The sequence below is a fragment of the Andrena cerasifolii genome, chromosome 10 (genome assembly GCF_050908995.1).
Source record: "Andrena cerasifolii isolate SP2316 chromosome 10, iyAndCera1_principal, whole genome shotgun sequence".
Taxonomy (NCBI): domain Eukaryota; kingdom Metazoa; phylum Arthropoda; class Insecta; order Hymenoptera; family Andrenidae; genus Andrena; species Andrena cerasifolii.
In genome coordinates, this window is record NC_135127.1 from 4,119,310 (window position 1) to 4,133,828 (window position 14,519).

Sequence of the window (14,519 nt, forward strand, 5' to 3'; positions counted from 1 at the left end):
CTCAATCTCGACACTCCCTATTTCACTCGCCGACATTTCGAGTACTAAGTAGTGAATTGAACTGAACCATTGAACAAGTATAAATACTCCAGCTTTCATCTGTCACAGTCACCGTGGATGAATCATCCGCGATGCGCATCCAAAATCAGAAAGTGTAAATTCGCCTTCCCGAAAGAAGAAGCTGCATTCAACCCACCCCTTGATGTCTGATCTAACGATCGTTCCGCTTAATCTCTGCTGCGATATTAACACACGCGCAACCGCCCCTACGACTGTATCAACCTTTCATCTACACTGCAGCCCCGCTTTCTGTTTACGTACTATCGGTACACAAGGGGCAGGAGCAGCTTTGCACCAAGCTGCGCGGTGGTTTTGTTGCTCGCAGCAAGCCTCCGCGGAATTTGGTCAGATAGCTTGCATCTTAGCAACGCGAGCCGCTTGCAACTTCTACGTTACGCTCTGGATTTATCGCTGCCATAAATTCGTTAGACGAGCATTATAGATGGAAACGGACACGGCGCGCATACTTTTCGAATAACAAATGGCAGGACTTCAAAGGTCAGAAGCATTCGAGCATTGAACGATGTGCGTTCGCGCAATTGGGAAGACGATTGTAACTGCTGAATTAATATTGTGCTGGTTGCTCCAAGTTGGTGAACGTTAACAATGTTCACTTTGGTTGTACCCCTCGAGATGTGGGTAGGATAAGAACCACCTTGGCGAGAAGTTGCTCTGGTTAGTAAAGTTTGGTAGTTGATCCATGTTAAGATACAAGTGCTTATTAGCGCGCACGGTGCAACTTGTTTGGACAGCTTAAATGTAACTAATTGGTTCGGCTGTTTAACGCAACTGAATTTTTAGCTTCGCCGAGAAGTTCTACAAAGATGGGGGTGGGCATGTTTTGCGGGGGGTGAAATACGTGGATTAGTTACGTTGCGAATGCTAATAATTATAATACTTCTTTATTGTGCATAATAATATACACGACATGTTGACAGGAGACAGATAGTGTCAAGCAAAATGAGGTATACTGCGATGCAGAAGCGAGGTACAGCTATCAGCTGTTGTTATCACTCTCAGTAGCTTAAGGGGAGGTTCCGGTTTAAATATCGTATTGTTTTTTTTATTTTTATTTCGAATGTTCAACCTTTTAAGAATACGTGTTTAAAAAAGGATTTTTTGAAATTTGTACAATTCCCGAAATTTATAGGCATTTGAGTAGCGGCAAATGCATGCGTAACACCCGACCACTCGGCGCTCACGTAAAACTTTTTTAACGCGCTTATCTCGAAACAGTGCTCTTAAAATCGGCGGAATCTGTATCTCGAAAAGTTATTATCCGATTCGACTGATACTTTTTTATTTTGAAGAATATACTTCTGGCTCGTGGACAGACTAGTAAATTTTAAAAAGAATTGAAAATTTGTAATTTTTTAAAGGCGTTGAAAGAGCGAAAAATATAGGGAAAAGTGACTTCAAACTTCGAGTGTCGTTATTTTCTAAAAAAAATGTCATTTTTGTAATTTTTACTGTTTAGTCCACGAGCGAGTTTTACACCCTTTAATAATCTGGCATTGTTTTTTTATTTCCGACGGATGGTTTAGGTGCTACAGGTTCCACCGATTTCGATGAATTTTTTGACGCCTTGACTATAACGACTCCCCAGTGCCGTCTGGAATGATTAATTATAAAATAAAAAATGTAGTTCTATAGGTTAAGACATCCTTAATTTAATACAAAAAGTTCCATTAAATTATACGTAGTAGTTTTCCTCTAATTAATTCCTAAAGATCACCTATTGATATGGGCTCTAGACGGGAACAGCCCCTTCTTAAGTCAGCCAAGAACTGACCAATTTCATCCGAGAACTTTCGGTGCTTTTTAAAAAATATCGACGCTAAAATACGCCGAAACCATGTACAGGGTGGAATCCCCTGAGCGCGAAAACACGTCGACGCTACTGAATGTGTTAACCCAGACCTTTCGAATATTTTTCGGTTTGGAGAAATTGGTGGAATTGATATGTCACTGTAAAAGTTCTAAGACGGGTGAATCTTGAAATTTACCGGGGAATCCCCACACTCAGCGCTATGGCGCGGCAAAAGTCTGAAATATCCCACGAAACATTTAAACCCTCGGGCTTCTGTTGCTGGAAGTCTGAGGTTTGAATGTTTTGTAGGATATTTCGGACTTTTGCCGCCCCATAGCGCTGAGTGCTGGGATTCCCCGGCGAATTCCAAGATTCACCGGTCCCCGAACTTTTACCCTAACAAACACATATTCGGTTGGAAATAAACTTTAGGGTGACGCGCGCAGAAATTCCACCTGCTCTTGCGCCAGCCACGCAAATGATAAAGTCATAAAGCACAGTAATCTGGCAAACACGAGAATTAAAACTAAAAAGTGACGTGTTAACTGAACCGGGTTTGATCGAACATATTAAATAGGAAAGTCGACTATGACTGTATCCCTTAGCTTTGCGAATTCATTGTCGCGCCGTCAGAAATAGTTTCGCTCGCAGAATGTGATCGACTGTGGTCTATCGATGCGAATAATTGCACCGTTTGTCTTGCCACGGGAAAAGTGGCGAGTTGCATTATGTGTTGTATCGAAATGCTTTGACGTTTACTTGGTGTGTACGTATTTTTAGAATCAGCTACTCCAGAACGCATCCTGTGTCGCCATTCAATGGCGGAACAAAGGGGAAGGTCTTTTTAGTTGGGAATTCGATAGGGCGCCGAAAGAGGGAGAGCCTTGTGTGTCTTTCAACTAAGAAATCGGATATCTTCCTTCACCTTCGATACACCTATCGATGCCACCGATAATAAAACGTGTCCAGCGTGTTCCCTGGAAAGGGTTTATGGCTTGCAGGATAAATCGTAGCCACAAGGACACGTAACCCACCCGAAGATTTTGGTTTTAATGAAACTTAGTCGAGTATGCAAAGGGTTCATTTTTTCTGTGGAACTTCACTCCGAGGGGATGAAATCAGTTCTCAAAGTTATCGCGTTTTTTCGTTTTTTTTTTAAATATAATTTTATTTTTCTTTTGGCAATGTGATAGAGTACAAAGACTGAGCAATTCTTATACTTAAGAGTTTTGTTCCAGCTCGCATCGTTAGATAGTTATATTTAAAACAACGAAAGAACGCGGTAACTTTTAAGGGCTGAATTCACCCCTTCAGAGTGAATTCTTGCAGGAAAGAAATTCTCCTTGCGTAGTCCAATATGTTCTACATTCACACGAAGTTTCATTAAAATCTGAATTTTGGGGTTGGGGACGTTTTCTTGCAAGTAAAAAGTGCTTAAATAACGTGGGTTGAGAAATGAAGCCTGTCAGAGTTAGACGCGAATTTTCCGTTTTGAGAATTCAAGTGATTTGTCTGCTTTTATTTATTCCACTGCGCGTGAAAACACGAGACGAGTGTTTAATTCATATCTCAATTAATGGTTTCACTCGTGTTAAAATTTTGCAATGTTATAAAGTAGAATATTCTAAATTTTGCTAGAGTAAGTAGAAAATATTTCAAAGAGGATTGAATTTGTAGTAAAAATCGAATCAAAATACTTAGAATCGCTTTTGCAAATATCAAATTAATAATAAAGCTAATGCTTTATTTTCAATCTGTATGCGATAAATAAATGCAGGCAGATTAAACTTGAATTACCAGGGGCAAAATTTATATTCAACTCTGATATAGTTCATTTTTCAAATGTGCGTTCATTAACGATACGTATTTTTTACGGAACTTCCGGGGTAGGTTTAAACGCTCTAAATTCTTTTTTTTGCAACACCCTGTACAAGTGGACTTTAAATCCTATTTTTTTTTGTTCTCTCCTTATTCAAGGAATCGTCGTCCCAATATAACAGTTGTGTAATACTGCTGGCATATTCTTTTTTTCTACTTTTAATCAATTTCCTGTGTATATCTATATAATACACATGGATCTCTGGAAAAGTAATTAAAACACAGAAGTAATTACTTGTCGACTGTGGAAACTGTGACGACCGTGGAAGTGATTACTGCTCGTGAAGAATTATCAAATGGAACGCTTGTATTTCCTGGCGTCGTTCAGTCGGGCCAATATTTGATCTGTTCTCCTTGAAAGTTACAGCTGCACGGGTTTACGTAGCATGAAGTGGACAGATTTTTAAGAGCAGAGAAATTGTTTTTTTAAACGATTTTATTTTTCGTAACTTTGATGTCATGATAGAAATGTACGTTTTGAGATCGTACAAATTTTGAACGCATTAAGGATTAATTAACTGTTTTCGTATTGTTATTATCCTTATCTCTAATAACTTAAGTCATTTCATAATTATAAAACCAATTCAAAGAAAAATACTCTTTCTGAAATTACTCCTCTCTTCGGATTAAACGTCTTTACTCAGAAATTTTCTGTGTGTCCAAAAAGGATATGTCTTAGATTCGAATCTCAGATCGCTTGTCCTTTGTAGTTACCAATCACGCATACGAATATTTCTTTCACGAAAATGCGATATTGTTAAATAATTCTGCCAACAGCGACTTATCTTTTTTGTAACAAAAATTTCCTACGATTCTACTTGGACTTATCGACATGTAAAAAAGAAAGATCTGTAACCTGTGATCGGGGGCAAGGGTCTCCGCAAAAGTAAAAGTAGACTCCAGGGAATCGTAAAATCGAAGAAGCATCTGGTTCGTGGGTAGACTACTTTTCACATTCTTGCCACTTGACATCGTACAAAGTTCGTGACAAAAAAATTCGACAGTTTTCGTCAACACTTGAATATGATATTTTCTTCAAGGTTGAATAAAGAAAAGTTAACTTTCCAATTTTTTCGAAGCTTAAAAGATTCGTGCCTGTAAAAATTGTTTTACTGTGAATCTGTTACACCTTTCTACCATGATGATTTTATTGTTACAAATTATTCTGGTAATAAACAGTATATAATAAATAATAAATAAAATAAATACATTCTAGTAATTTCTATTCCAAGAGAAAGACTGTCCAAACAATAATATAAAGCATATTGAACGAATTTCAATATTTTTCATTCAATCAGATCAGTCGTTAGATTTAGTCGTCGAAAAAAGCATCTTTCATTAAAAGGTGAGAAGTAACACGTTGATTAAATATTAGTAAAATAAAGGATATGGTATTATTAAAAGTAACGCAGATATTTGCGATTATATTCTTTGTTACTCCCCATGAACATACGGTTAATATTGAAATGACGATATTATTGGCTCATTCCCATTTGAATTTATTCTCTCACTGACGATTAATGGGATGAATTCAAACGAATAACATAATTGTCTTGCGTAAATGTGACGTGCGATCTTTGTAGAAAATAATTATTAATATTTCTTCTAATAGCATAAAGCCCAATTCATTAACGTATTCCTGTTTGACAAAAACACAAATATATTGCTGACCTTTGGTAATCATCCCATTTCGATAAGGCTCTCCTATTTGTCTGAATTTTTTGCAATTTTCCCACGAAATCATGCATGATGATTGACCGCCTATTGTCTAGCGTACGTATCATAAATCACAGTTTCCGTGTGAGATTTAAGCAAGAAATTGACGGGTAAAAAGGTCTGATAAAGCGATCCAGAAAGATTTCCTTTCACGAGCAAAATGGCCCGGCGGATGGAAAAGGGCAAAAAGCGAAGAATGGACAGGCCGAAGGAGTTAAGTCGATCGATCTTCAACTTCTATCCACGCTGGAGATCGGAAAGAACGTGAATTTTTTTGCAACTACAATGCTCTTCATCCGCTTGCCACTCCATAGTTATTTACTTGAAAATTGTTGGAATTACTGATGTCAAACACTTTAAACGAAGGTACATATATTCTGTGCCGACTATACTGACTAGGCATGAAATCCATAGGCTTGAATAAAACGTTTTACAAATGATTATTTAAACGATATATCATGTTATTTGTTTACAAGTTACATTCAAAATACTGGTACCTACTTCGCTTTATTTGAACGTACAGATGATTTTCTTCTGAATTATTCATTATTTAGCTCCAAACCACATGTATTTTTCATTTTATGTTGTTGTGTGTAATTAATTCGTGATATTGGTGCCATTCAGGTGAAATTTTTTAAAATTAGAACTGCTGTGAGAGGCAAAGCTGTTAAATTTTTAAAGTAATTATTTCACCATTTCAGTGTGGTACTTTGCGTCATTTGTTTATAATATTTTGCTTCTCTTTTACACGTTTTCAAAATACAGTTTTTCAAACTCAAGCTCATCTCTTATTCGAATTAAAACTATTAACTGTAATAAAAACTTATTTTGAAATGATGTTACCGGTATGGGTACAGTATAATGTTACGTTTTCTATGTTGTTTTTAAAATACAAATAATGAAGTACTCCGAACAGATCGTTAGTTTAAATATTAGTCTTTATTTTTTCTTTCAAATAATGTTTTTAAATGTGAGCAAGCTCAATTTACCACAAAAAAATAACTAACTATGGATTAATCTAACACAATCTCATGGTGTAATAAAGACGTATTATTATTATTATTATTATTATCTTTATTATTTGCATTAAGAGTATTATGGGCGTAAACAGAAACTACTAGATTCGTTATACAGTATATTGTTACTGTTAACACATAACACACTTGTGTATAGTGCAACAATTACACATCTTTCGATGAACACTTTAAAATTACGTTCTTCTTTGGTCGATAATATGCCATCGGTGAGGAGTGTCAATCATATCCACCCTGTTAACCCCATTATGGTCTTCAATTCAGTCACACATTTAACATAATTTCAAGAGATGACGAGCACACATACCAGTAACGATTTCCACATGTTTTAGTAAAAATTAAAAAAGTTTTGAGAAAGACTCGAGGACCATAGCAAGATTAATGTGTATACTACTTAGTATTTCGTTTTTAATAATCTCATACCCATAGATTATAAGAATTGTTTATCTGTTTCAATATTTCGTACGCTTCCACTGTAGATTTTTTTTTATTTATTGCTCGCTGTTTTATATCAGGAATTGTCTCGCGAAGAAAAGCTTGCTAGACAGAAACTTGAATGAATAATTTACAGTTATAAAGAATATATTATTGTACTAGAATTTTACTAAATGACATTAATATATTGGTATTTCTTGTTTTAATATAAACACCTTTAAAAAGTCCATAGTAATTCGATAAGGAAAGAAAACCTCCAGCATAGAATACTCTGATAACATATTACAGTATTATTTTATAAATGCAAAAGTAATTTGCTGGGAATTAAGTGCTACCCCAAAAGTAATGTCAGAAATAATATTTACTACGAAGATCGTTACCAATAATGAATGCAACACCAGAAAAGTAATTGGACACTGTCGATTGATCAAACACGCATTAACGATATTAATAATCCATTAGGTACACGATAAAGGCACTTTATACTGACGATCAAAAGCTAACAAACCGCCACGACCATGGGTATTTGCCCTCGTATACATGTCATTTTGTGCGTGTAATGACGTAAAACTGCTTGTGTAATTTGATTACACACGATTAGTGACTAAACGAGAAAATAACAGCAATACTGACGAAGATAGAATTAAATTTCAGAATACACTCGTACCATCTAGGAATACCTCGAAAATAAATAATTGAACTGTGATGTAACACGTTCAAATTTCACCTAAGAAAACTTTATATGAACTATTTCTAATTTATGAAGATGCTTAACCATTGAACTGTATTTAATCTATGAATACACATTAAAAATATATGAAAAGTAAAAATAAAATTAAAACAGTACATTACGTTTCAATCGCTTCGATTTCTAGTAATTTATCTTCAAGATTTATATTTCAAAGGATTACTCAGGATCGCGTAAAGATACAGCTAGCTAGAATTGGGAACTAGGACTCATAAAAATTTGAATTGGCTTTCGTAAGAATTTGAACTGACCGAACTGAATAAGTGGAATAGGTTTGAAGAATTTTTAAAGTAGGAGAGCGGGTGATTGGATAGTACAAGTTTTAGGAAGTTTCAGTGAGGAACAGGAAAGGCTGAGATGACACAGGGTTCCTAGATTAAGGATGAGAGAGTGTTTGCAGAACTGAATGGTGCAAGTGCAAACGAAGCTGATACTGTGAGAAATATGTGGGTACGATAACTGGGTCGGTGCATTCCTTATTCACAAATGTTTCCTTCATTCTACTGCTGTTGAACATCCCAAATATTTTTAATTAAATATTGAGGTTCGAGAAATAGTATCCATCAATAATGATAGCATACTTCGTAACAAGGAAACATGTATTAAAATTACTTTAAAAAAATTGATTCTCAAAGTGTCCTTCTTGTTAGATTCGAGACACATTGGAAATAAACTTTTCAATTATAGTTATTTGACAATAGTGTTTTATTTACTATTTTCACGTTTAGTTTCTTTCTCTTTTTATTTATAACATTTCCTGCTTTCCAAAACAACTTTTTCTGAGGGTATGGATGGTGATGCAACTATAATTATGTGGAATTTTGGACGACTTGTAAAGAATTAGCTTTTCAATTTAAATATTGCGATGTTAGACAGTATTCTTATAGTACCTATACATAAGTAAGTCCTGAATATTATTTGAGATTAAGTGTTTGCAAAATTTGGGATATTCAAAAGAGCCCAGCTGAAATTTACTTTTACGAATACTACTGAATTCTAACAAAATTCAACATACAATTAGTATTGAATGTATTAACCCTTAGTTGACACCCCTCTTTTTTCGATCAATTTTAACATACATGGATGGCTCACACCCAAAGCAATTTCTGAACGACTGCCATTCTCATCTAAAGAATCCAATCGTTATGAAAAAAATCATGGGCCATTTTCAAGGTCTCTAGAATATATTCCAATATTTATTTTTATTGAAATTTTATCACAGTTTTTTATAAAATTTCTAGATTACCCTATGTCGAGAAAAAACGATGAAAATCTTCAAAAAATTGTAACTTTTACAAATTTCAATATTAGAAGCTAAAAATGTACAGAGTTGTTGTTCAGATATAATATTTTCAGAGAAAAAAATAGTTTATAAGTCGGCCTTGGAGAAAAGGTATTTATTTTGCATATAGAAGGTACAGAGCGTCAAAATCAGCTTATGGGTGGCTCACACACAGAGTGTCAGCGAAGGTTTAATACACATTTACGATTCTACATTGATCTTCATCCCTCCTCCACGTAGATGCGTTAAAGAAGGAATTAATTCCAGAGTCCCATTAACGATTATATGGTGTCAAAGCCCTACGTTTAATCCACCTAACCTGCGATCAAAGGGACACGATCCACATCACTTAGAGAATGATTTTAGCATCCCAGGATTGTCTGTGCATTAGCTCGTTTCTATCAAACGGTCGCCACGCGACATGACGCGTCTCGATCCCCCTTTCACCCTTATTGCGATTTCGGTCTTAAACCTAAATTGAACAGTCATCGAGCTATGCTTTGCAAGCGCGCCAGCCTAATAAAACACAGTAACCTGCGAAAAGATGCGCTCCTCGCTTTGCTCCCTCATTTGCATTAGGATGCAGTCATATGAGACTTGACTTTTTATTTATGCAGCTTGTCAGGACAAAGGAAGGAGGTCGAGCGGCCAGCATTTAAATCTCCTGCAGAATACATTTAAAGTTCCACCGTATTCCGAGAAGTTACGGTCGATAACGTCATGTCGGCTACTTGGGAGGGTTGTCACAGCCATTCGTCATTTTCGTCGAAACGTTTTGTCGAAACGTTTTGTCTGTGTGTTAGGGAGAAATGTGGACACGACGACAATGCAGGAATGCTTCATATTAGACGTTGACCCTTAAAGCTGCAATGGTGTCGCTACGAGTAATTTCTCAGGCGAAACACTAAAATCCGCGAGAACCAACAGCTGGCCAGCTGTAGGGTTCTTGGCTCCGTGCCCGTAAGGAATCAAGGGCTTATGTCCTGTGTTAATATTGCTTGTAGTGATATTAAACACCGCTTGATGCATTCTGGAGATCAATGCCTGTTTGGAGATAACGGGCTAATTAGACAAAATACTGTTGTGTTATGTGTTCGGGAATAATGCTGTATTATTAATGTACAGTGGTGGGGTCTCCTGTATTCGAAGCTCATATTAATAATCGAAATTTAGGGTAATTTTTGGAATACAAAGGGAGAGTGAAATCTCGACAGATGTACAGGCTTGCATATTAATCTTTAAGGGTACTAGGCAGTCGTGTTCCTGTCTAAAATGAAGCATTTCTGTTTCAATTAATTATAAAGAAACAAATTGAAACTGAGACTTGTTCTGTGGCATGAAGTTTATTAACATCATAAGCTTTAAAAAACTTGTTTGTTTAGTCAAAAATATGCATTATGTATGATGCTACAGATGGATCATTAACCTTTAGAGGGCCGGGCTGACCACTATAGTGGCCACCTAAGAATTTGGATACTGTGCTGGCCATTTTGGTGGTATATATGCATAAATTTTAAGTGAATAAAATTTACAATTTCAATGAAAAATCCCGGCCCTCTAAAGGTTAAAGAGGCTTTTTTAAAAAAAGTTTCTTTTGTTTTGCAGTGATAACTCAAAAACAGAGGTTTCAATCGATTCAAACCAAATTCGAGCATCTTCACAAAATGTGTAGGTTCAGACCAGACTTAAGTTAAGGTTAATGAATACTCTTGTTCTTTGTGAAAAAAAACAAACACCCCATTGAGACTCCATTGATGAGGTTTTACCATCCCCCAAGCCGCAAAAGATGAGGTCTTAGTTTCTTTTCATAAAGAATAAGAGTTTTCATTAACTTTAATTTAGGTCTGATCCTAAATAGTCTGCATGCACAATTTTTCCAGCGTACCTATTTCAAAAAATTTGTTTTCGAGCAGAAACTACGCACGTGCAACGGAAACTACATTCACATAGTTTCTAAAGAAAAAATGAAATTTGATTTCGGACCTGGTGTTTCATAGTTACAGATCCTACCAGCGCGAGTGGGGGGTCTAGAAGATTAATATTAATATATTAAAATTTATGCATGTTTATCTATTCATTTTTTTTTATATTCGCTTAACACATTGTACTAAAGGTAGGTAATAAAATTTTTAAATGGAAATTGTAAATTATTCCTGAAAAAAATTCTTAAGAATGGCTGACTTTTCCGGCCGTCACAGTGGTGTTTCCCCTTAAGGCCCTTTCACACGAGACACTGCTGTGGCTCGCAACTGCTGTATGGATTAGATTTAATGGACAGAGGTAGATGTAATTTAATAAAGATAGAAGGAGGTAGAAACTGTGTGACTTTGTAGCAAAGGTCTTTTTTCACGTGACTGTAAAAGTGATGACTTTCGCTGTCGCGACACTGTCTGACAGCGTGAATGAATGAATTATTTAGTTGTCACGATAACAAAACTCATGACATTTAGTGTGATAATCGTAAAAGTTACGATTTACTGTCACGTAAAAACGGACCTTAAATACCAATCGTGAGTCATAAACGTGTCTTGTGTGACGAGGCGTTTGTGAAAAATGTAATACACATGCCCCTATCATTATTCCGTATTTATCTATTGTTCACTTTTTTATTAATCGACTCTGTTTTAACCAATTATAACGGAGGCGAAATTCAGTAATGCAAGGTAGGTACAATAACATCCAGGTAATCAGCTTCATGAATAGTTTTCGCACTGCATTTTACGAGTATTTTCCTTCCGCCTTTATGTCGCCGATCTTCCAATATGATTATTAACGGAAAATTGATTTCTGCATAAAATATTCGCTCGTACGTTAAAGTAGACTCGCCGTGCAATTGTGTTCGTTCGAACGATTCTAATTATTTAATGCTGCTGTAAACCAGATTGCCATCGACATGTGGTTATCAGTAGAATTACATGCCCATGAATTTAGTGGTTACATGTCTTCTGTATAAAATTATATCTGGCAAGATATAATTTCGTATATTATCCACTAATTTCGAATTAAGGTCACATTGCATATGCTGTACGAAATTGGACGAACTTCAATTAAACAGAACAAGTCACGCGAAGTTTTTAAATACCTTTTAAATTTATTGGAATTCTCCATTTAGCATAAATGATATCGATAAAAGTCACTACCGCTGATTTTTACTTTAAATGAGGTAGCGCATAAGTTATTACACTTTTGCCCCTTCGAAATGTATCTGTTATCACGCGACAATAATGATATCAGTGACAGAATTCGAAAATATTTAATTTTCAACATTCAATGTAAAGTTTTCTAACTCATAATACCATTTTAATTTCAGTGTACTCGTGTTAATTTACGTTGTATTCAAAAATTGAATTTGCTTTTAGACCTCAAAGGTGGCTTAATTAATTTCTTCAGATTTATCTGTGCAAATGCTAGATTTATGTTAGATTTTCGAGAATATGGTTCTATATAGATAATGGCTTAAATTTTCGGGCACTTCGTACGTTGCATTCGGAATGATCGAAAGTGAAATAAAGCGCACTTACGTGTTTAAAACCTACACATCGATGACTCTATCAGCGGATTTATCGTTTTACATCCGTTTTCTACTTGACGTGGTCCCGCTCGTGGGAGCTTTAACGCTCGAACGGGCACGTTGTGGAATATATGTCATAAATCAAATAAAAAAAAAGGGAAGACGCTAGCATGATTCGTGAACCGATTTGTCAGCGTTCTGGTATATGATTTATAGGCTGCCTATGATTGATAATAAGTTTCTGTACTCTCGCTCTGTATTAGAATCTCGTGAGAGAGTTACAGATAACTGTATCTCCATGCAATACCTGTTACAGTGATCATAATACAGTAGCAGCTCGATTATTCGAACACAGGTCAATTATAACCAGTTGTACCATATTAATCCGAATAGTATCGTCGTTTGCCAGGCAGTTATCATACTCAGTTGCACTACGCATCGATATATCACCGAAATGAAAACAACAAAAAACATAAATAACATTTCTACACATTCTGAAGCATCCATATCATCGGAAACAGTAATTAGATGGTACGAAACATAAAAAGAAAGTAATCCTGCGGAAATACTAATTTTAAAGAAAATATGCAATTTAGCAACTCGCAATCAGAGTGGTTCGAAAATGACACTTGAAGCAGACGAATGTGATTGAAAATTGGAAGACATGTAGGTGATTATACGCAATAAATTAGATATACTTTTTCATCTGTAACTTTGACATAATGTGAATCGTTCGATTATTCGAAAAATTCGGGTATCTGGAGAGGCTGTACCCAATGCCCATGTGTGTAAATTATTTCGGATAATCAAGGCCCTGTTACATACGTGTCACTTATAAGTAGATCATATCAAAATTTCACTTGCAACGCAGACGTTATCATAGCAATAAAATCGAATGCATTTTGAAAGGTAGATTTCCCCTGTCTTCGTATACCTAGTATAAAATAAATAGAAACGTATGTGTTCAATGTTACTGGTACTTTAGAAATGTATTATGTGTTAGCAAATCGAGAAAACCGCAAAACGTAGAAACGCAAATCAGTAGTCGATAGTTGATAGAATGTCGTGATTATAACCATTTTGGGTCTAATTTCGTTTTACTAATATTCATTTCATCTCATTATTCTTACTTGTTTGTTACATTCGTCAGTTGCACTCCTTTGGTTTCCTACAATATATTTTACTTCAACTTTTAATTCTGCGTAATAATAACATTCTACGCTTCTTGACACAGACTTCAAATGTTTGCATGATTTTAAAAATTTTCAATATCCCATTCCCATGCCACCATTTGCCTTATCTTTTCTAACCCTCATCCACGTCTCTTCTCTCCCCTACTACTTGGTATTTTTACTACTGTGTTTTACTACTGTTCCTCTTCTCATTCTTGAGCATCTTACCATGTGATCGAGTGCTTTTCCCTTCGCTCCAACATACTCCACATTCTGAACTTGGAACTTTGCCTTAAGGGACCGTTTTTGATTAAAGTATTGCGAGAGGAATTTAATGAAGAGAGCTGTAACATTTTTAAATGCAGAGTATTCTTTCACATGGTGTTTGTTCTCCTCTAAACGTAGAATTTCTGTTGTACAAACAAACAAGCGATACGGAAACAAAACTGTGAGAATTTCTAAGAGCACAAAACGTGAATCTGAAAAAAAATATATGGATGCATATTACAACGCCCTAAATGTTCCCTAGAGCTCAGCTGCCCTGTGGGGTCATTAGGTCAAGCGATTTCGAAGATCGATTATAACGAGTGATCACGCGAGCCGTCCATAAAAGTCAAACGTTCAGTTAAATAGTATTATAAATGTTATCCAGTCTACCTTTGCTTGATCCCTTTCCCAGTTTGGTTATAACTTATTTCTATTCTCAGTTGCTGCAGTGATTTTTGCTTACCCCTTATTACAAACTATAGTCAGATTTAATACAGAGAAGTTTGTTAATAGTTCAATTATTATTGTGCATTTAAACTCGAAAAAGGCAAAAGGTTGTTTAGTTACTTCCTTTATTTTCTCATTTCAAAAATCGTTGCAACGACC